This window comes from Nicotiana tabacum, chromosome 22 (genome assembly GCF_000715075.1).
Source record: "Nicotiana tabacum cultivar K326 chromosome 22, ASM71507v2, whole genome shotgun sequence".
Classification (NCBI taxonomy): Eukaryota; Viridiplantae; Streptophyta; class Magnoliopsida; order Solanales; family Solanaceae; genus Nicotiana; species Nicotiana tabacum.
The window spans coordinates 146,541,861-146,567,026 of NC_134101.1; the positions used below are offsets into that span (position 1 = coordinate 146,541,861).

General features: G+C 36.9%; 1 pseudogene; it reads left to right on the forward strand.

The window, feature by feature from the left end:
• The first annotated feature begins 7,348 nt into the window (after positions 1 to 7,348).
• Positions 7,349 to 9,418, forward strand: LOC107813238 (3-ketoacyl-CoA synthase 11-like; annotated as a pseudogene).
• Positions 9,419 to 25,166: the final 15,748 nt, after the last annotated feature.

The following is a 25,166-nucleotide window of genomic DNA, read 5'->3' on the forward strand; positions in this document are numbered from 1 at the left end:
TTAGCCATTATTGTTGAGAAATTCAAAAGAGGAGAAAGAGTTGATGTTGTAGTAAGAACAAATTGGGAAATGAATGAACTTAGAGAAGATGAAGAAACTAGTAAAATTTTAGTAGTGATTTGAGAAGTAAAAAATGTAAAAATTGTGAGATTGGCCTATTTATAGAGGCTACCTTAAACGGTTTAGGGAAACCAACAGTCGACTATCAACCGCCTTTAATTGATGGCCTTGAGAAACTGTGCAGGCGCGACCTTTCAGTCACTTCAGTCACTGACGCCACGAGATTGGCATCATGATCGAGGCATCGAAGGGAAGAGAATTAAATCATTTCTTATCATTTTATTCTAAGAAATGTGGGGACTATCTGTATACGGTCAAAATTTTATGCCTCCGATTTTGTAGGCTCGAGAGGTCTCATCGAGGACAAAAGTTCGATATAGACCAAGCTCGGGCTCGAAGGTAGAAGAAGAGGCTCGAAGACCTAAGCGCTCGAGGAACATCGGAGCCAAGTATGGCTGACTCCGAGACAGTGCCATTATGAGTTTGTTATAGAAGGACAAGATTCCCGCCACGTCCCCAAGATCGCGGCGTAAATTCCGAAATTTATTCGTACGACATAGTACGAATCTATACTATGCGATTAGACGGCTGTCCCAATAATATTTCTTACTGTAAATAGAAATGCATACCTTATTTAGGGTTTCCCTATTATAAAAAGGGGAACCCAATCATTTGTAAAGATCATCTAATCATTGGCAAAGAATATACTCTCTTACTTTTTCACTCATTGTTCATTAGAATTGTCCTTTAGCTTTATTGTTTTTGGTCCATCTCGAGGTCACTTTGGCTCGAGGTTGATACTACCTAGCAACACTGGTTTGATTTACTTATTTCTTTCATTTATACGCTATACTTTTTGATTATTAATTAGTATTAAACTAAATCACGTATCTTTAAAACCACAAATCAAATATAATTGTTACTCATATTTTCGAGGTTAACAACATTATCCTCAAGAAATATAGTTTGTAACATGGTATCGAAGCCAGACTAGCTCATCTATCAATGTTGTCGTGTTTCTCAATGTTGGACCCTCGTGTTATGTTATACACGCTCCAATTATTTAGTCTTATGTACGAGGGAGTGATAAGTTGGTTGAGGGAATGAATTAATGTGCCCCTTTATTATCTTGGGTAATTCAGCCCTCATAAGCAAGGCAGGAAGGAAGATCGAGACACGAACTTGAGCAACCATTCTAATCTACTTGGTACAAAAATATAACAATACAAGGATAGTCTCTTCAATGTGTATAACGTCATGAGGGAAGCAATATTACAATAGATCTCATCAACATCAACATGCATGAACTACATAGAAAGAAGCATAATTAAATACCTGAAAATTAACTCTTGTTACTTCTAAAAAAAGATAATCACTGTTGTCTTGTTGTGGAGGACTGTAAGAAGGGATGATACACAACACTCCCCTATTTAAATTTTGCGAAAGATCTATTATCTCTTATCGTTGTAAAAAGTAAATCCTTAACTTTCTTATACAACAAAGACCTATAAGATCAACGGGTGTAAGAAACTACCATACGTCAAAAGATTTAAAAAGAAAAAAATTATTTCTACATCAGATCAGCCTACTCCTTTCTCAAGACACTCCGAAAGTATTTTTCATATGCACTAAATCAAATTCAACTAACCATGCATGGTTAAGTAATATGATCAAATGAGAAAGCATATCAGTTAACTATGGTTCAGTGAAAGAAATTTATCTGCTAGCCATGTCATCTTCCTATTGGTGCAAATATTGGGTGTGAAAAACTTTTTATCATTGTTTAGTCCAACACATTGTATTATACTTTAGGCGTAATTAATGTTTCAAAGAAATGTACTCCTTTCGTTCACTTTTACTTGGCATGTATATTAAAAATACATTTTTATTTTTCATGTTATACTCACAGTATTTATTACTCCTTTTAAATTATTTTCTCAAATCTAATAAAATATGCATCAATTAATATGATTATCATAGTAAATTACACACTTTATTTATTATTTTTTAAGGGGCGTGAAAAATCAAAATATACCGAGTAAAAGTGAATGGAAGGAGTATATGGTAGTATGAAGTTGAGAGGTAACTAAGTATTTAATAACTGCATAATTAAGCAATTGATGGCTTCAATGTTCCAACAACTAACAGGCATGGTCCACCAGGATTCTAAGACGTGGTCCACGAATAAAAATTTCCAAATATGGAACATGTATTAAAGTATTTTTTCCTTAACACATTGGCTTCACTACCCCCATGCCCTTTGGTCTTTTTCCAGTGCAGTTAAAGATCGTAGTCCTCCTTTCTTTGTTGAGGCCTCTTCCATATTCTGAATCTTTAGAAGATTTTTCTTTGTCATTTTAGTTCCTCATGGGAAACAACTGGTTCAATTACTACGCCATAACTCTTTCCGTTGATGGAAAACAGTGAAATACGTTCTTAGGATCTGGAGTTTATGAGTCCCAACAATAACCTTAAGTTATAATAATAACTGAGTTCACACTCATGTATATAAATTTTTTAGTAAATTTCTTAATATATATATACATGATTGGGACAGAGGATGATCTAGAATTGTGGATTCAACATTTAAAGTTTTTAGCATTAAACCCATTATATTTTAAAGTTATGTGTTCATATTTACTATAATTATAATTTTTGTGATTGTACATACAAATTTATGCTCTGTGTCGAAAGTATTAGATTCAATTGAACTCGATAACTATATGCTGCATCCGCTCCTGAATCGGGAGTAAAAACTATTGGGTGCACGTGAATATGTTGCCAACCCTCAACATCTAACCCTGAAAACGGTGGCTCCTAAATGTAACCAAATTTGGGCAGGAGTTACAAGTAATTTCACATGCAGAAACATACACACGCGATAGTTGAGTGACAAAATTGAGGTACAGCGTCTTCAATAAGCTGAACATACCTTATTATTGCCATGATTTTAAGGTACATATATTAACAGTACCGTGGATTTTTATCACTTGCAACTTCATCCAATATCGTCCAGCAAGTGACTTATTAATTTTTTTTAGTTTTAATGCTTAATATTATAAAGTGTTACATGTGATTTATTTTTCAACAATACGATTAGCGCTGTCAATATGGGCGGGGTCGAGCTAGCCCAGCCAGCCTACGTGGGCTTTAGCAATTGACGGACTGGATTGGGCTAGTCCACCATTTTGATTGGCCTTATAATGGTCAGTCCACCCCCTCCTATGTGGGTTGTGGGCCCATGGGCCGGCCCATCATTTTTTAAAATTATATATTTTTTTAAGTTTTAAACTAAAAAAAAGATAACAATTTAAAAGTTAAAAAAATCTTATTGGAAAAATTTCATAAAACTTAATAAGTTTTTATATTGTTCTAATATATTACAATAAACACTAAAAAAAGTAAAAGACAAGACTATGTTTCATTTACTAAAAATCAAAACTCGAAACAAACTATTCAAGAGAACGTCCATGACGCTTATATATGGGATGTCCAACACATTATCTTCATCAAGCCCATATTGACGGCTTTAGACACGATTGTATGAGTATTCTTTATAGAGAAATTTTCATAAAACATCATCTTTTAGTAGTAATTAGTCATCTATAGATACCATTTGCTATATTACAGATTATAGATACCTTTTTCTGTGGTTATAAGATGTATTTGATGTATTTAAACTATTGTATTCATGAATACAGTAGCAAAAATAGGCGTGAATCAGGGAAGTACAACTAATCAGTTGTTGTTTTCGAGTGTATTCAACTGTATTCATGGAGTGAAATACGGGGTTACAGCTGGACAACTTATTGTATTCGACTGTATTCACGGCGTGAAATAGGAGATTATACTGTTTTTAAAACGGAAAGTGAATCAATTAACATAATAGACTCCTAATATAACTCAACAAACTCAATTATAACACACAAATTTTGTATTTAGTTATAAAAAAGATTCTCAACCGAAAAATACCCCAAAAACATAGCAATCTTCAGAGAAATTATATAATACATCTGAATACATAAATTATATTAATTTTAAAAAATATATGAATACATTCATGGCATATAGCGAGACAGTGAATACAATGAAATACATAGAATACATCGGGATACATTGAAATACAATGGAAAAAAAAGATAGTGAATACAATGAAAAACAATAAGATACATTGAATTACAATGAATAAAAAGGCAATGAATATAATGAAATACATAAAAATACATTGAAATATATTAACTCTGCTTTATCTCTGCGTTTAATGGAGTCCTCATCAAACCCAGCTTCACGCAGTCGCTTCCATATGACTTCATTTGTCAAAGGGGTTCTTGAACTTGAATCCCTACCTGACGCCGAAGTAGGCATTCGATTCACTGGAGTCAAAGCCAGTCTCTCTGACATAGGACTTGTCATTCTTGATTTCTCTTCACTTTTGATGAAAATCAAAGATTCAACTTTTCTTAATCAATTTGTTGAATTCTTGCCTAATAAGCCCTAATACTTTCCTACTGCATCAAAAAGAAGCAACGAGTAACAATACGTCAAACTGAGACTGAAACTGAAACCCTAACCCTGAATCATACTTCCACTTTCTATACCCATACATATGCAACTTCCAGCACTTATTCATACAGTAGGCGCAAAGAAAAACAGCATAAAGGAAAATCAAAGAGGACGAGTGGAGAGGATAAGCGCAAATGGGTTTATTCTACTCACGTTGTACTGATTTTTTTTTTCCTTTAACAAGACTTCTGTGAGCAGAAATTTTAATGGGATGGGGAAAGAGAATGAGATGTATCAAAGTAGAGAGAGAAAAAAATAGTGTAACTGAATAACATATTTAGTGGCTTAGGGCTAGGAAGTAACCAAAATTAAATATTTTGCTATAAACCTTAAATGGTATCTATAGAATATAATTTTTTAAATGGTATTTAATTAAAATAAATAAAGTGTTAACCTTTGCTATAGGAGGTAAAAATTCTTTTCTTTATATTGCATAAAACTTAAACTAAACAAGATTGCTGCTCCCACAATTTTGGATAAATAGCGGAATTCCCTCCACGTTAACAATATATATCCACTAGAAGTGTGATCTTAATTAAGATATTTAATACCATATATAGTGTAGATATCTATGTGAACTTATACAAGCATAAGACTTTTTATGTATTTCCATGAACTTTTAGCTATTTTATTTTCTTTTATGGGTAAAGAAACATTTCCAATGAGTGGCCAAAAAGTAGATAAATTTAAACCATAAAGAAAGGGTGAAAATCATTTTACTCTCCCAAGTTTGTCTTAAAAATCAAATTCCCCGACCCATCCAACATTAAATAATAGACATTTGCTCCTCCTATCATATGCATTGTCTATTTTACCCTTAATATATTTAATTTCTCCTCTATGCATATAAGTTTTTTGTTATATTTAGATTGGTAAAACACTTAGCTAAATATTTTATTATGAATTTTATAATTAAAGCTCAATAAAATTTAACTAGAATAGTACTTGTATGAGTTTTTAACAAAATTTATCGTTATCTTTAATTTCTAGTTTTAGTAAAGAAAGATATCTTAAATTAAAATTTAAAGAACATCCGAGGTTTAAATATGTAATTTTTAGGAGTTCATTATAAAATCTAACTCTATTTTAAATTATTATTTTTATATTACTACGCTACCTTTTATTTGATTGATATTAGGGAAATGCATAAGTACCCCTTAACCTATACCCGGATTCCCAATTACACACTTTTTCTTTGCGGAAATCCTATTACTCCCCTAAACTTATTTTAAATGGAATTATTTGCATCATAAACTAGACAACCAAACTCTTGCCAGATGGTGAGCTACACGCACCCCGACAAGTATTTTTAGTACTTTTTTATTCTTTCTTCTTTTTCTTATCCTTTTTTCTTATTTCTTATTATTCTTATTTTTTTTTGTTATTTCATTCTCTTTCTTTTTGTTTTGGTCACCGGCAACATAAAATGGTCGTCGTCGGAATTTCACAAACACCATTTTTTCCGGCGATTTTTTTTTCTAGAGACAGATTTTTATCCCGATCTAAGTGTGTTTTGTTATATATATATATATATAAAATTTTCTTGAAAGTGTAATTTATGGGTGAGAGGAACATCAAAAGAAATAAAAACGAATATAAACAGAGAAAACTTTTTTCAGTTAAAATCTTTTTTCAGTTAAAATTTAAATACATTATTTTTTTCGGCGTGGGAAGGTTTTCTGATGATGAATTTTTTCCCCCAAATCTGAGTGTATTTTGCTTGCTTATGAATAGAACTTTTTGAGAGTTTAATTTGTGTGTGAAAAGAAAAAATAGAAGAAAAAAGGTTAGACAAAGTCGCCGGTGAATGAATATATGCCGGAATTAGAGAAAAAACTAAAAAAAAAAAAGTAAAAGTAAAAAGACAAAGAAAAAGGAAAAGGAAAAGGAAAAAAAGTAAGAAAAAATGGTATAAAGAATAAAAATAATCTGAAAATCATTTTTTTTTTGCTTCTCACTCTTCTTTGGGAGAGTGAAATACACACACTCTGCCATGTCAGCGTCAAGGGTGCAAATAATTTCATTTAAAAGTAAAAGTAAAAAGACAAAGAAAAAGGAAAAGGAAAAGGAAAAGGAAAAAAAGTAAGAAAAAATGGTATAAAGAATAAAAATAATCTGAAAATCATTTTTTTTTTTTGCTTCTCACTCTTCTTTGGGAGAGTGAAATACACACACTCTGCCATGTCAGCGTCAAGGGTGCAAATAATTTCATTTAAAATAAGTTTAAGGGGTAATAGAATTCCCGCAAAGAAAAAGTATGTAGTTGAGAATCCGGGTATAGGTTAGGGGGTACTTATGCATTTTCCCATTGATATTAACAATGGCTTTTATTCAAAATATTTAATTTTACCCATTTCTTTCAGTATTCAATTTCAATAAATTATATATGATTGATTATCATTTTTAATTTTTAAATTTTTTTATAAAAAAATATTTTTACTATAGGTAAACTCATAACATAGATTAAGAAAAATATCATGATATTAAAAATGTATAACAAAAAATATCGACCAAGGCTGACAAAATTAAGGATAAAATAGTCATTTTGGGAATACAATTAAGTTTTAAGGAGCAGAATATCTATAGTTTAATGTTGGAGGATCAAAATGATTTTCACCCATAAAGAAAGTGAAGAAGCATCAGTAAAAAAGATTGATATTTTAATTTCTACCCTTTGAAAGCAATATCTACGCTCACTTTCCTATATATAATCGTGGGACGTCGCTCCTTCGTCAGTATTTCCAAGAATAAATTAAAGCAAAAACATATTTTATTTTCTCTCAAGATGTCTGTTGTCAATTCAATAATATTCTGGGCGTTGCTTATTTTCATATGGGGAGTACGGCGTTGTTTCATTCAAATGCGTTCTAAAAAAGTTTTCTTGATAGAGTTTGCATGTTCAAAGCCCCCAATTTCACAAATGTGCACAAAAATAATGACAGCAGAAAGAGTGAAAATTCTTGGAAATTACTCCGAAGAAATGATGGATTACATGAAGATGACAATGGACAAAGTAGGTTTAGGTGATACCACCTATTTGCCAGAGGCTTTGCATAAAGATCCTCCTAATCGATGCATGGATTTAGCAAGAAAAGAGTCTGAGTTTGTCATGTTTGGATCTTTGGACAATTTATTTGAAAAAACTAAAGTTGTTGAGCCTAAGGATATTGGCATACTAATAGTGAATTGCTCTGTTTTTCATCCTGTGCCGTCTTTATCGTCTATGATAGTTAATCGTTACAAGCTGAACCACAATATTTTGTCATATAATCTTACTGGAATGTGTTGCACTGCTGGACTTTTGGCCATTCGTCTTGCCAACCAACTTCTTCAGGTAACTAAGCACTGCCAAAGTTTTATTATGCTTTTATTTCTCTATTTTATTTTATATTATATGTTTGACTAGTCACAATATTAAAAAGTTAATTTAATTTAAATATTATAACTATGGTAGCAAAAGTAGCCATTGAAAGGTTAACTAGCTTGATGATAATATTTTATATCGAAATTGTGAAAGATAATTTAGTGAATAATAGTAACGTATTATTTGAGGATTGGTGTTAAAATTTTTGAGACATTATAGCAATACATTGTTTCATGAGTATTTTCAAGTAACATAATTTCTTTCTACTCACAAATGAATAATTTTCCAAATGCTATTTTTTAAACTTAAAAATAACTACTATTAGTACTCTTTTTTCTTTTTCTTATTTTTAACCAAATATTGATTCAAACGCCTGCTAGCTAGTGTCAGGTGCTTTGTTTCCGCGATTGTTTACTATACTAGAACAAGTGATATTCAACTTTCATATTACATGGGAAACAGGTGCATGAAAACACCTGTGCTTTAATATTGAGTACAGAGAACACTACAGACTGCATCTACGTGGGAAATGATGAGTCCAAATTCATATCAAATTGCACATTTCGTGTTGGTGGAGCTGCAATTCTCCTCTCTAATCGACCATCCGATAAAGAATTTTCCAAGTACGAAATCCTTCGCGATGTCCATACTCATGGCGCAAGTTTAGATCGTTCATACAAATCAATTTTCCTAGAAGAAGATGAACAAGGTTTAATTGGTGTTTCCATAACTAAAGATCTTTTGGTCGCAGGAACAAATGCTATAGAAACCAACCTTACCTTATTAGGTCCTTTAATCCTACCCTTGTCGGAAAAATACATTTTTTTAAAAAAATCTTATAAGACGATTTCTAGGGGTTGGAAATGTAAAAAAATACGTACCAAAATTTAATGCAGCGGTTGATCATTTCTTCCCTCATGTTGGAGGATTACCAGTTCAAAATCAATTGCAAAAGATGTTGAAGTTTTGTAATGAGAGTATGGAAGCTTCAAAAATTACGTTGCGACGATTTGGGAATACTTCGAGTAGTTCAGTTTGGTATGAACTTGCATATGCAGAGGCTAAGGGGAGGATCAAGAAAAATGATCGAATTTGGCAAATGGCATTTGGATCGGGTTTCAAATGTAGCAGTTTGATTTGGCGTGCCATGAGATCTGTTGATAGCAATGACTTCAAAAATCCATGGAATGGGGAAATTGATACTGATGATCTCGACTTGAATGGGATTGAAACATTCAACTTTGACTACTTTGAACGACCACTACTGTTATCTTAATTTTATCATTGTGTAATTGCTCTTTTTTTATTTTATTTTAAATAAAGCTTTTAAGTTTCATTTGTATTAGACTTGATCAACGATTCATGATCAATATTGTATTAGTAAAAATTAGACTCGTCATGTGGGTCTATTAAATGGCGACACGTGTCAGTAAAGTTTAAAGAAAAGTGAAGAATGACATGTAAAGATGATATGTGAAACACTCCCGGGACCGAACATACTCATACCGTGCCTGTTAGTCCCGGAACTGATCATCATGAAATAGCCCAGATCAGGCGCGAGAGAGTATCTCATAATTAAAAATGAGGAAGGAATAAATTAATCCCGGATTATATAGGATTTACCATCATTACACCATTAGTTACAAATCAATTATTAATAAATGCAATAAATGATTGTAACGGTCAGAACAAGGCAATCAATTACGAGATTGACTCAACATGCACGAGATTGACTCAACAGGCACGAGATTGACTCAACAGGCACGAGATTGACTCATTATTTACGGAATTAACTCATCAGTTACGGAATTTCAGCATTTACACAGCTGTTACAAATCTTCCAAAAGTAATGGATGGATTGAGTAAATGCTCATAATGGACCCAAAATTCAAGGAGACTAGTTACTTAGATTTAGCCCTATAAATAGACATACTTTTACCACCATCAGGGGAATCTAATTTTCTTCTCTACAATTTTATACATTGTAATTGATAGCATCTTGCTCCCAAGTTAGCTATAATTCGGCCCTTCAAGCTTTGTTCGGCTCATTATCCTATCAAGGATCATTCAATAAGAATTCTTTCTTCTCTGCTTTATTTTTATTATATTATCTGTCATTGACTTTATTTTTCACTTCTCTATCACGTTGTATTAACAAAATTTTATATCTTTCGGATTGAATGGGTTGCTTGTGGCCCTTCATATAAAATTATTGTTTTGACCTTGAAAACCATTTTTTGGGTTAAACAGTTTGGTTCCGTTATCGGGAACTCAAGCAAATTTGCTATTCATCCAAAGATAGTAACAATTTTTGTTAATATTCGCTTGTTTTCAGTTTAAACCTTCATCATGGCCGAAATTTACCAATCAACACAGTTGAGGACAACCAAGTTGGAGATGACGTACCATGCAAAATAAAAAGGGAAGAATAGCTATGATAATGATATGTAAGTAACAAGAAGAGAAAAATAGAGAATGTACATCGATATATTGGTACCGCAACTATCTGTACCAGAACTGATTATAACGGATCTGTACGAAACAGTTTCGGAACACGAGGTTAAGATATACCAGGTAATTTTAATTTGCAAAATTTAATTCTAACCTTACATAAACAGAACGAGCGGATAGAACACCTCCGGGAATTCCTATCTATACTGCGAGAATGATATGCATAACTGTTGCAGCACCGGAATTTAAACAGAAAAAGACACGGTAAGTCAAATCGACAGTAATAAGTGTCCAAAAACAGGTTCGAAAACCAAAACGAGGTGATTCCGGATATGATTGAAGGAGTCAGAAGAATAACGCCGGACCTTCCCGGAACTGAGGAGTAAAATTTACATTCGATATAATATAAAGATTCGAATAGAGGAAGACACGTTCATTCAATTGAAAGTCAAAAACAGGTCCGGAGATCAAGTGGATATGATTCTTGGGTGATTCGAATCTAAATGCAAAAATCTAAAAAATAGGTCCGAGCAAAGAGATACGAGATTTTCTTCACGGGATGGAAAAGATCTGGCTCTACCCGAACATGCAAGGAATTACCTTGTTAAATTGTAAAATTTCACAGGAGAAGAATGAAGATTAGGAAGAACATGGGCAAAACACCCACAAGATTGCTTACAAAGATACCACATCTAACAACTGAAAAAGAAGAGATAGCTGCGGGATGGAATAGACACGAGGAAGGAAGGTTCATTAATAACCTTGGACAATTATACAAATATTTTTGGAAGCAATCATTGAACCAAAGGCATCAAAAGCCACGAGGTCAAATGCTGAATAACTAGAAATTATCATTGACTTCTCAAATATGAAGGTTTACATTGGTCGAGACTAGTCACCGATTTTAAAGGTAAGGTGATTAAACTTTTACATGCTAACAAAAATTGATTTGCTTGCCTCCATGCTAACATAGCAGGTGTACTACCGGAGGAAAAGGTTTATATGCTCAATATTGACCCGGGGTATAATCCGGCCAAGCAAAAGAAGAAACTAGAGTCAAATAATAAAAGATAAAATTACAGAACTTCGAAAGATCAGTTTAGTCCGAAAAGTCAAATCATTCGAACGTGCTATCTAACAACAACGCGTCATTACTTTCAAAATTCTGAGGAGAAAGATGATTGCTGGTACACCAAATTATCTCGTATGTCTCGGTAAATGCAATTTTAATTCAAGAAGATAAAGGTACACATTCTCCTATCTATTATAAAATGCTCTTAGATACGGAAACTACATATCTACATTTTGATAAGTTGGCATTAATTGTAGTTTCCCTAAATCTAAGGCCTTATTTTCAATGTCATTCAATTTCCGTAGTCACTATATTTTCATTACGCAATATTTTGCATAAACATGAATTGTCAGGAAGGATAGCTAAATGAGTAGTCGAACTAAGTGAATATGATATTGTTTATCAGCCACGTACGACTATAAAATCACAAATTTAGTAGATTTCATGATTAATTTTAGCTCGAACATATTACCCGAACATGTTATTTCTGGGATAATTCTCGGGATCTGGACCTTCTACACAATTAGGTCCACAAGTACTAAACCTCCCGAGTTAGGGCAATGCTTAATGCCTATCAGGGAAAGTAGTTAGATAATTCATAAAAGTTATTTTATTACTAACAACAAAGCCGAGTATGAAGCATATGCTACAGGGCTTAAATTGGCTTGGGGACTCAGAGTAAAAATATTGATTTAACGATTGATCAAATCCAAGAAAACTATGCAGCCCAAGAAAATCGAGCCGGATGTGTTAGTCTCAGATCTACTGCTGATATCACTGACTTAGAAAGTAACTCCGGGCACTTATTGAGAAATATCATTTCCGGATCAAACAGCCTCGGGATCGAGCCATCTCTTATTTAGAATGGGACTTTACCCAAAGATAAGCATGCTCTCGATAACTCTGAGTGCGTCTCATCCCGTACTACCTGCCTTGTTGGAGGTGAATTATATTTGAGAATATTCAAGGCTCCAAAAGCTAAAACCATATGGACCAAACAAACAAAATATATGATGCGAGAAATTTATAAAGAAAGTAGTGAAAATTACTCCGGTAATAAGACTTCAAATCAAAAACTCATCAAAGTCAGTATGAATAGCTCTAGTCAAGATATGGCATGATCCTCGACAATATTTTGGAACCTCCGTAGTTCCTAGCTAGAGTATAAAATATTTGATAAAAAGAGCTTCGGTACCGTCCCTATGTTGGAACTGGACCATTTCAAAGTCCATCAATATCGAAACTAACTATCCTTCTGGGGACTATTAGATCGCGAACTGTCAAATTATGATTCCAGTGTTTGAGTTCTCATACCTCAAAACTCAAACACTAGGGAGATTACTCATATTTGAAGATTAGTCAATTTGACCTGACATTATTTACCAGCTCAACTCAGTTAGTTGTATTACTCATATCAAGCATAAACACTTCAAACAGTGTTGAATGAGTTCTTTCAAAATACATATACTTCACGTACACAAAAAGGATCAAGAACTCCATGTCAGAGTCAAGAATCCCACGATAAAAAATGAGAGTGTTACATCTAAGTCAAGATAAATGTATGCAAATAAACCACCAGAATAAATTTCACTTTGAACAAGCACGTGATTTGTATTCGATCCAACAACGACCATTCAAGCTAAATATCTAATTCTTTCTTAATGGCTAATTGTATTATGACTCGGATCGATTATCCCGTAAATCTCAAATATTATTTCGGACATGTGTCCCTCTCTACTTGGAAGTATGTTCATGTACTCCAATTTAGATTCAAAATCCAATCAGATTAAATGTCTCTTTACGACAAATCTACTAAGATATATATTTATTTGGGATCAATACACCCTCAAACTCAATGTCTTACCGGGGTCAATACTCCCATAAATTTTAATGGGGTCAATACTCTTATAAATCCTACCGGGATTAATATTCCCTCAGAATAAAAGTCTACTCGGATCAATCGATCCTATTTTTTGCCTGAATGAAAAGGAGACGTCCTCTTCATAACGTTTAAAGTATATAGAAGAGTCATCTTTCATATAAAAGTTAGACACCCAAAGGTGCAACATTAAGACATCACACATGTAATGATGCATCCAAATATATATTTTAAGTCTAAAAGACTAAGTATGAGCACTCAAATAACTTTTTAAAGTGCCAAGAAAAATTAGTACTCAGATAAATTCTCTAGAATACCAAATGATGATATTAGACCCGAAAGACGCGAGGAACACTGTATTAATCCCGGTCTAGGTTACAACCCTTTTGGTAAAAAAAAGGGGGGGTTAAGCAGTCATCATCTAAATATATACCTCCGAGTCCCGTATGTTTTTCCTTTTCAGGAAATGGACTACGTGGAAGGAATAATCAAATGCTCGAGATTTCATAATTCAAAGCTCTAACACTTGGGGACTATATACATGGAAGGCAAAGAAGACTAGAAAAATCAAAATTCAAGTCAAGCCTAAGGTCTACCCAACAAATCGAAAGTTAAGAGCAAAGTCACAAGCCAAAAACACAAGCATGACTTGAAAACCTTTGAAAACATATTCGTAAATATAAACTAATGTTTCAAAAAAGGTTAAAGGAAGAATATTAGTTATGGGTAAAAATGCACATCTTTGTACTTACTCAAAAACTGTTGTAACTGAAAACAGTTACGGATGAAAAAGCATTACCCTTGTATTCATTTGAAAACTATTATCAATAAAAATAGTTATGGGTAAAAATTCATACCCTTATATTTAAAACTGTTGTAAACAAAACTAGTTATCTCTTTGTACTAATTCAAACAAAAACTGTTGCAAAAGAAAAACAGTTACGAGTGCAAGCTTATATCGAATCTGTTAAAAGAAAAAACAGTTGCAAAATGAGTTATAGACGATACACAAACACATGTGAAATGTTATGAAAATTAAATGTAAAAAACTTTCTTCAAAACATTGTTAAAGAAAAACATGTGAAAATTCCTATCTCTCCTTTGTATATTTACACCATTATGAAGTTGAGACGTCTTCTTTATTAAGTGTCGTTCATAAAAGGGCCCTCTTTTATAATTCGTGCTTATTCAAAAAAGTCACGGAGCATTGAAGCATTTTTAATGCAAAGTTAAAGGGTGAAACAAAAACCCAAACATTAAAATAGGCAGAAAATAAAGCCGAAATACATATATCAAACTTTGCAAACATAAGACAAAGATTTGTCTTCAAACCCCGAAACAAGACAGGTGTAAACCAACAGATTATTGACAAAAGGAACATAAGCGACAGAGTTATCATCTGAATATCTAAGTTCTACACTCTTTTTTCCTTCGCTCGGTTTTTGTCCCTATTGGGTTTTTCTGGCAAGGTTTTTAATGAGGCAGAGGCAAGGATGAAAAGTATAAAATCTTCCACTTTCAAATCACATCATAGTGAGTAACCAGAAAGTGGGGGGACTATCTGTATTAGTGAAAATTAGACTCGCCATGTGGGTCTATTAAATGGCGACACGTGTCAGTAAAGTTTGAAGAAAAGTGAAGAATGACATGTAAAGATGATATGTGAAACACCCCTGGGACCGAACATACTCATATCGTGCCTGTTAGCCCCAGAACTGATCATCATAAAATAACCCAAATCAAACGTGGGAGAATATCTCATAATTAGAAATGAGGAAGGAATAAATTAATCCCGGATTATATGGGATTTACCATCATTACACCATTAGTTACAAATCAATTATTAATAAATGCAATAAATGATTGTAACGGTCAGAACAAGGCAATCAATTATGAGATTGACTCAACATGCACGGGATTGACTCAACAGGCACGGGATCGACTCAACAGGCACGAGATTGACTCATTAATTACGGAATTAACTCATCAGTTACGGAATTTCAGCATTTACACAGCTGTTACAAATCTTCCAAAAGTAATGGATGGATTGAGTAAATGCTCATAATGGACCCAAAATTCAAGGAGACTAGTTACTTAGATTTAGCCCTATAAATAGACATACTTTTACCACCATCAGGGAAATCTAATTTCTTCTCTATAATTTTATACATTGTAATTGATAGCATCTTACTCCCAAGTTAGTCATAATTCGGCCCTTCAAGCTTTGTTCGGCTCATTATCCTATCAAGGATCATTCAATAAGAATTATTTCTTCTCTGCTTTATTTTTATTATATTATCTGTCATTGAATTTATTTTCCACTTCTCTATCATGTTGTATTAACAAAATTTTATATCTTTCGGATTGAATCGGTTGCTTGTGGCCCGTCATATAAAATTATTGATTTGACCTTGAAAATCATTTTTTGGGTTAAACAAATATATCCAGGTTAGGTTTTTATTTTTAAATAGCCATAGCTAGTTATTAAGTTTAATATATTCTAGTTCCCTAATTTCCGACTTGGTTCTATTGAAAAAAGTGAATAATATCTCTGTTTACCCTAAAATGAGTAACAATTAAATTTGTACATAGTTTAAAGGATATGTAATTTTAATCTAATATGAATGGTCAAAGAACAACAAGTAATTGAATTAAAAAAAAAGGCAATACAAGAAAACTAAATGCGATGAAATAGTTATGCCTGACGTTAGGTTTGAACACTAGAAACCGGTTCCAATTGAGCCCTCAGGATGGAGTTCAGTTGCAACTTAATGGATGAACAACTGAAGAACACTTGAACAATTGCTAAACGACAAAAGTAAACTTTATTACTTTGATATGCGTTCCAACAGTGACGCAAAAAATGAAAAAGTTCTCCCCTTTATATAGTAAAGGAGTTTTAACCCTAATACAAGTCTAAATAAGATAAAAATCCTTTCCTTCCCTTTTTTCCAAGAAAACACGATCCGTGATCACGTCCAAATGCACACCTCACAAGAGGTATAACACGGTCGTATGCAATAATAAAACCCAACAAAGAGTCGGGGTCGAATCTGTAGGGACCTAAGATGGGAGCTAGGAGTATATATTCGGAATAAGCAAGTGAAGTGTATTTGCCTAATGGGATAAAGATTTTTATGCTCGTTTTATTGATTGGGGTGTATTATAACTCACAATACTACGTTACCCACTCAATACCTCTAGGTCACAGAGTGGTTTTGCCCAATTTGGCATTCTCAACACCTAATGGGTATCAACCAAAGTAGTTGATAAGAGCTCAAGTCGGGTTGTTACTATCTCTAGGTTCAGCCCTTTAATTGGGTTAATCAATCTCTCAATTGACCCAATTTCTTGTTAGCTAAGTTAACCTAGACTAGGTCCCTCTTTCTCAAGTAGAGACTAAGTCAAATAGGCATGAATCAATGTTTGCAACTATCAATTTTACAAATGAAGCATGAACTAAGTTAAATAATAAACACTCAATCATAAATAAGCATAAAATTAATCACTCATAAGGTTTATACACTAGGGTTGAGTCACAAACCAAGTAAAAATCTAGCTACTCATAGTGGGTGTAGAAGAAAATAAAGAAGAAAAGATAATAAAACTCATATTGGAAGATTAAAATAGAGAAATCTAATGTTAAATCACCAAAATAAGCTAAGATTTCCTAAAGAGGCAAAGAAAAATGGCTACAACACTTTAGATATTCAAAACTTGACCTAATTTTGTGAAACTCGTCTATTTATACAAGGTTAAAAATCTTAGACAAAAATGCCCCTCGGGAGGTTCTGCGGCCGTACAATTCCATGTGCGGTCCGCAGATTTCTTCATCTGTTAGGAACTGGAGGTTTGCGGCCGCACATTTCTGAACTACGGCTACGAGGCAACTCTTTTGTGGTCCGCAGAATTAGGATTGTGACCTCAAGGCATTCTCGTGCAGCCGCACAATTCTTGTACGGTCCGCAATTCTCAGAGGCTCTAGACTTGGTCTTTGCACACTCTCTGATCTTCAACTTCTAGATCAGCTTTGCGCCGCACAATTCATTTGTGGTCCACAATTTGCACAAATCACTGCTAAAGTTTCCTTCTTTGTTTGCGGCCGCAGATGGAATTTTGCAGTCCGCAATTTTTTCTGCGGACCACACAGTTGTGCTCCTGCGCTTTTTATTGCCTTGTACCTCGTACTTACTCCTTTTTGAGTCGGATTTCATCTCGGGAGATCAACTTCCATTATTTCTGCAATTTTGCATAATTTCATTAGTTTCGGGAACACAATTCAAAGCTTTTAGACTAAAACAAAAGCTAAAAGGCGCTAATAAGCAGTCAAAATCCTCACTCATCAATCCACAGTTAATATTCGTTATGATCTGTGCCGTAATATTCGATTGATGGAGGAAATTTCGGTTCCTCGTTTGTCCTCTTTAATCGTCTTTCCTTTAACCTCGATTTTTTGTTATGCTCGAGCTTGATTCTTCCCATGTTTGGCCATGCTTGGTTCCCAACGCATCATTCATCCACCTACGGGCTCCGAACTGCAGGCACCCCCGGCCTTACCCAAGGCAGTATTGAATTACGTTTCCCCTTGTTTCTTCATCAGAAAATCGGGGGTAACTTGCTTTTAGTCGTACACAGATAGTCCCCTCACTTCTTGGAGAGTTAATTTATAGGTACGATGAGAAGTGACTAATTGATCCCGTTTCTTTCTTTCGTACACCATAAGCAAGTTGACGAGCTAAAACGTCCCATCAGTTATGTTGCTTTGAATTTAGATACGCGTCAACTGCCGGTTGATTATCCTCGGCAGTTACCGAATATGAAACGTCGTCCATTCATTATTCCTTCTCTAAAAAAGCTCTAGTTTCCTTTTTTCACTTTTTTACTTTCTGATTTCGAACCTTCTTGAGTTACCCTCGAGTTTTTTATCTGTTCATCAATCCTTCAAATCTTCATAACATGTTCTTCGCATCTTCATATCTTACTTTCAAACCTTAATAACAAATCTTCTAAACTTCATACCAAACTTTGAAACCTTTATACCCAATTTTCAAAACTTCATATTTCTAGATTGAGATGGCTATGATTTCGAAATCGATACCCCAAAGCACTGCGCTTTCAACTTCTACCTTGGCCATAGGCACCGAGGCAGCACTTTCCATAGTAGCCCGGGACCTCCCCTTATAGAATTCAACCCTAGAGGCTGATCCATAGATAACGACATCAAGGTCGAAAAATCCTCCACACAGGGAGGCCGAGGTGAGGAGGCGTGGAGGTATGTTTGCTCCATCACTGAAGAGACGCTCCCAGTGGTCTGAGAGGAATGCAGATGGGAAGGCAAGGGTATAGTCATTCCCAATCCCAATGAGGACATCACGACTCACATGGAAGGATATTAAGCATTTATACATATCCTTTCACATTCGATCCGATGGATACTGTGATCTTCGATCTCTGTAAGAGGTATGAAATCTGCTTCGGGCAGATTCACCCATCTTTTTGGAGGATCGTGACCCTTCTTCATCACTTGGCTAACAACATAGAGGAGCCTTGATTCACTATTGACCATCTGCTCCGAGTTTACAACCCCTAAATCTTCTGAGGGGGGTTAATCAAGCTGGCCCATCAGGCAAAGAAAGCTCCCTTCTCCTTTATAGACGAGAATGGGGACCGAGGCTGGCAAGGGAGATTTGTTCGGATAAGGACTGAGGACCTCATTCCTTCTGAGTTCTTGTCATTCCCCGAGAAGTGGAACTCAAAACGTAAGTTTACTTCCTCTTAAGTTGTCAAAGTACCTTTTCGAATCTACTCATCTTTCTCATATTTGTCTCATTTGACATGCAATTATTTCCCGAGTCCCCAATGCATTCCCTCATTTTAGGGATTGGGTCGAGGGTATATGCAAATAACTCACCTATCCCTTGCGTGAGTGGCACAAGCTTTACAAAGGCAAGTGGAAGGCAAGTTCTCATGGTGAGTGCCCCTTTTTTTGTATGAATCTCCCTTTGGGTCATTTTTATTTTATCATTACTTAGACCAAGTATTTTCCTTCTTCATGTTTGCTCAAGACCAATAAACTTTGGGAAACCATCGAGGCCCTGGCCTCGACTCCATCTACAAATTCCTTAGCTTCACTTTGGCTTACTGCCAAAGCTGCTCCGAAGAAGGAGGACAAAATGAAAAAGAAGGAAAGATCTCCTGACTCCTCGGACAATCCTGTCGAGACTAAAAGGAAGAAAAGAATCATACTCAGGGTTAGAAGGAGCACCAAAAAAGCCTTTGGTGACCGAGCCCCAAATTTTGAGGCTTTTTACCGGCTTAAGGACTTTCCTGAAGTTGACGATGACATGGAGTTCTTCACTAACTAGCTGATTGATGTCGACCTAGAGTTGGCGCCCCAAGAGGGGGATGCTCAGAAGGATGAGTCCCCTATAGCTCGGGGACTCGAAGAAGATCAAGTAGCTACTGCTTCACAAGAAGCTCCCCTGGTTTCGAGGGAGGCCGCCTCGAAAAATGTCGATTTTATCCACGTTCTAGAGTCACCGCCTCAAATAGAGGCTAGATAGACGAAGCTCGGACCATCGCAGAACAGCTGACCGAGGCGTCTTAGACCATGGATGAGGCTCTTAACTCAACCTTTGAGGGCGTGGACATCGGCATGCTAGAGGATTACTTCGGTTTTGGCCACCTGAAGATCCCAAAAAAGTTTGTGCAACCGGAGTCAAGTGGGCCAAGCCTCTTTAACGAGGCTCAGCAGGCACTAAATAGGAAATGTCTTCCTCTCTTCGTATCTTTAAAGAGTTCTTTTTGCCTTAACAACATTTTAATGATTTTTATCTCTTTATGTCTTAGGCCTCGGTGCTTCACTATGAAAATTTTTATTGGTCCTAGATGGAGGTGAGCCACCTTGAATTCGAGCTCAAGGAGCAGGTTTGGAAAAAAGAGATGTATAAAGTTCTCTGCGAGCAGAAGGATGAAGTCCTCAGGGACATGGCCGACCACCATGCCCTCCAAGACGAGCTAGAGAAAGCCCAAAATGAGGCTTTGAAAGCAAAACAGGACCATGCCCTTCTTGTTGAAAAGGTAAAAGTGCTCGATATCAATAACGAGAGTTTAAATGCAAATGCTAACACTGCAGCCTCGCAGATCCAAGAGAAAATAACCTTGATCGACCAACTTAGGTCTGAGATAGACGAGGTCAAGGCTTCAGTTGATGAGCTGAGGGGAAAAACGGACCACCTAGCATCTGAGTGAGATGCCACCAAAGAGAACCTGGCATAGACAAAAGTGCAGCTCTGAGTGATGAGAGAGAAGGCCAACAAATGGTCTCAGCTTAATTAGGAGCCTCGGGCACAACTTGCCTCGACCATTACATAACGTGAAGCTCTCAGCCAAGAGTACACGGCGCTGCAATCCAGATTGGAAATGGCTTCGAACGAGGCCTCGAAATCCTAATAAATGCTAGCCCTACAAGAATGATGTAGAGATAGCCGAATCACATATTATAACATAGGGCGAGTACATGAAGTGGCTGTCTCTGAGAGAGACTCTCGAGAGGATCCAAGCATGAGGAGTTGACTTAACAGTCAAAATCGAGGAGGCCAAGAAGCGTGAAGCCTAGACTAAGGCAAAGTACTAGACATAGGGTTCAGATAGTGAGCTGGGCTCCGAGGAAGACTAGGCAGGAGATGCCTTAACTTATTTTTGTTTTTCTTGTAATTGTACATTTTGAACATTGGGTCCATTTAATATTATCCTGGTAAATACCTTTTGGTAAATATATATGTTTACTATCAAAATGGTAATAACAATTAAATTTGTTGATGGGATTCTAAAAATATGTGATCTATTTTATGCTAGTTTGTTAAGCAGTTGATGCTATGTATGTGATACTTAGAAATGAAATAAGAGTTAAGGATAGGGCGAAAATCAAACCGTTAGGCCAATTATTGGGGCCTCGAGCTCGTCGATTCAGGGCCTCGAGGTCGATCCCGGAGCTCGACTACGAGCTATCGAAGGCGGTTGTTATGCGACTCTTTATTGCCAATGATAAGCAATAAATGATGAACAAATATGAAGGTAATAAATGAAAGCAATAATATCAAGAGAATATGTTAGAGAGCAAATAGAATGTTCTTGTATATTGCGTGTGGAGTAATTGAAGCAACAGCCCCCTACAAAGTGGCAAGTATCCCTTTTATATAGGACGGGAATCCCATCATAGTACTATAAGCATTAATTACAAAGATACGGAGATGTGACAACTAGATGACACCCTGATTCGGGTCTTAGAGTAGCTCTCTAGGCTCTGTCAGTCCTAGCCACGTGCCTTGGGAACTCCCCGTTTCTATCGTGGTCGTGGTCAACATTATCCCAAGACCGAGCGACCGACGAACCTCAAGGGAGGAGACTCGATCATAAGCTTGTAGCCTCGAGACTTCGAGACAGTCTTTTAGAGGTTCTTTGATAATGAGAAATTGAACCCTCTGATTTCATCACATACAGATATCCCCGCGTTTCTTAGAGAGGAGTGATAAGAAATGATTTTGACATCAAACTCCATGGACTTCCCATAATGATGTGGGACTGATGATATCATACTTATGATGTAAACCTTCACGATAACCGGTACATCTCATGGACTTGTCTTTTCAACGTCATTCAATATGCTGCCGATTCCCATTATTCAAGGCGACCGTATTTCCATTGATCCAGTTTCCAATGGCGCATTGATTGCGCCTATCGATTCGTCTTTCAAAGGGATTGATGGCATTGTTGGCCACATTATCATCCCCTATAAATGGGGTCTTTCCATACTATCTTTTTATCCAAGTGCTTTTCGACATCTTTCCTTCCCTTTCTTCTCATTCTCATTATCCTTCTCCATTACTACCCGCCATGTTTGGGGTCTCTAGACTTAAGGTCTTATGGCGGCATTCTTATCAGCCACGCCATGTCCTTTTACCTGGACTTCCCCATGCCGAGCGAGATTATACTATCTCATTGTTGTTGTTGTTATTGTTATGGCTATCACTACTGTCGTCGTTGGATCGAGGTGACGACATAAAGGAGGTCAACCTATTTCGAGTTAGGAGGACATTTGGACTCTACACCGCTGCTCGTGAGAGTGTTCGGACTATACACCACTACTCGTGAGCGTGTTCGGACTATATATCTCTACTCACTCTCCTACCCTGGCCTGGTGTGGCACTTCATCCCTCAGGTTTTTTCCCAAGGGATAAGATGGTGCGACTGGACATTAAGCTCACACGACACGATGTCCCGGAAGGTGGACTCGGAGCGACCGTGCGAGTAGGGTTGAGGCCCGTCGAATCTTCAACCTTTGGCTTCGGCGGGCTGTGTCTCTTTTTTCTGCCTCTTCTGCATCACTTTCCTCTTCTTTGCCTTCCCACTTTCCTCTTCTTCGTCTCCCCTCTTGATAATGCCATTCTGGGGACCGAGATAAGGCTCCCGAGGGGATTGTGCTTGGAAGATATTGTCTTTGAGGACGCATGCTCGAGGAGATGATGCCCGAAAATATTGTTGCCAAGGAAGCAACATAGAGAATAGGCTAGGCTCTTAGGCTTTTACTATATGTACACCTCCCCGCTTCTTTGTTTCTGTATAAGGACCCCCCGTGGGCTTTTGTAATCATATGTAAGGACCCATCGCGGACCGTTGTAATCAAATGTTTATGAATATAAAGACGTTTCTTCAACCTTTGTCTCTGATGCTTGCTATATTGTTTTACATTTGTGGAGGCTCTGAATGCATGACTCTATCTGCTGCTACCAATATCAAACCCGGGTGCGAGTATTCTTTCTGGCCTTTGGTTGATAAAAATGGCTTCCCGTGGAATCTTTTGTCGTTCCTCGGGCCAAACCTGGATTGATCTGATAAACTCGGGTCGTTGGGGCCTTTACTTCGAGTAGAATGAAAGTTATGCTTTGGGCCTTGAAACCATGATTTGTCACTTAGGCTCTGTGGTAATCTTTGAGAAGAAATTTGCTCAGAGGTCCGCGGACAGGGACCGTCTTTGATCTTTCGAGGGCAGTCCCTGAGTGGAAGTTCATTCAAATCTAGACCACCCGGAAACTTGCTTTGAACTTAGTGCAGACAACCTTAGGGTGCTTGTAGATAGGTCCTAAAAGAGGGTTTGTCCAATCTCAGACGGTACCTCGGGGCCAGGCCCATACGAGTGGAGTTTAAATGCTTATTTCCTTGGAGCCTGATTCCTTTTTGAGAAAAGCCCCCAAGGTCGGGTACCACCTCGGGTCTCATAATGATGTCATTGGCTTCCCCGAGCCTAACCTTCCCTTGATGGAGGTCCTCGAGGTCGGGTACCACCTCAGCACTGGCGATGATGTTGTTGGCCTTTCAGAGCCTAACTTCGCTTTGATGGAGGTCCTCAAGGTCGAGTACCCCCTTGGGACTGGCGAAGGTGTTATTGGCTTCCTAGACCTAGCCTTGTTCTGATAGAGGTCCTCAAGGTCGGGTACCACCTCGGAAAAGGCAAAGATGCTTTTAATCGGTTTTGAGGTAGGTGAATCATCGCCGTTTTTTCCATGAGTATATATACAAGGATGTTTTTGCTTTTTTGGAGATCCCAACATTTTAGGAAGTTGACATTTTCTTTCTGTGTCAAACATTTCATTATTTCAGTACTAACATACCTGCGTAGATTCCCGCTTTAGCTCTCAAATTTTGCCATAATCATGACTGCTACATCGAGGTCTGCCCAGTGGAGAGGGGAGGGCTCTGCCTCCGTCATTCAGGACCAACGAGAGTATGCTTTGAAGGTTGCTTCTTCGATAAGAGAAGAACATCTTGGGTTAGCAATAAAAGACTGCGAATGGGAGGAAAAGGTAGTGTTACAGATACTTCCCCTGGGTGAGGGCATCACGGATCGTGCCGATAGATTCTTAAATGTGTATACATATCCTTTGACATTGGGACCCCTTGATAGAGTTGTGCTCTACTTCTGCCTAGAGTATCGGTTTACCTTGATGCAAATCTATCCGTCATTTTGGCGAACAGTATTGATGGTGAGATTTTTTACGGAGAAGGCAGGGCTTGATTTTACTCTTAGCCATCTAATCAGGCTGTACCGGCCCTTCCACCATCAAGGTCAGCTGACCTTGCGATGTCGATCGACCACACCCTTCATTGTTATTGATGAGGAAGACAGAGACCGGGGGTGGATGAGTCGCTTCGTCCGGGTGCGGACCGCTGACATTATCCCCGTGGAGCTTGTGCCATTCCCTGAGGAATGGAACTATACGCGTAAGTGGTGCATTTCGTGCCTTCTCAAATCTTTCTATGGTAAAATCCTGGTTTCGTAATCGTACCTTCTTTTCTTTTACCACAACAGTTTCATGGGCGCCGGGCGACATTCCTGATTTGCCGGATTGGGTCCGAAATTTAGCAACTCACTCGACATGTGATGAGCACAAGTGGCGAGCTATGTCCCGGGGCAGATGGGAAGTGAAACATCATGTGAGTGCTGTGTTATACCTTCCCCTCCCTTCCTTCATTTGGAGAGGCATTTTCCCTTTATGTGTATTAAGCTTGCTATTGTAGGCATTGAAGAGTCTTTTAAGGCGAGGCTGCGCTCTTCTGGAAAAGGGGAAGGGTTGCCAACTCCCTGGCTAAAGAACGACAACAATAAGCGAGAGATGCTTTTACAGAGAGATGGCGCTCAAAATAAGGTAGAACGGGACCGGGGCTTTTGAGTGGAAGCATCGTCTAGGCCTACCGCGTCCGCGGTTCCTGGTTCTGGA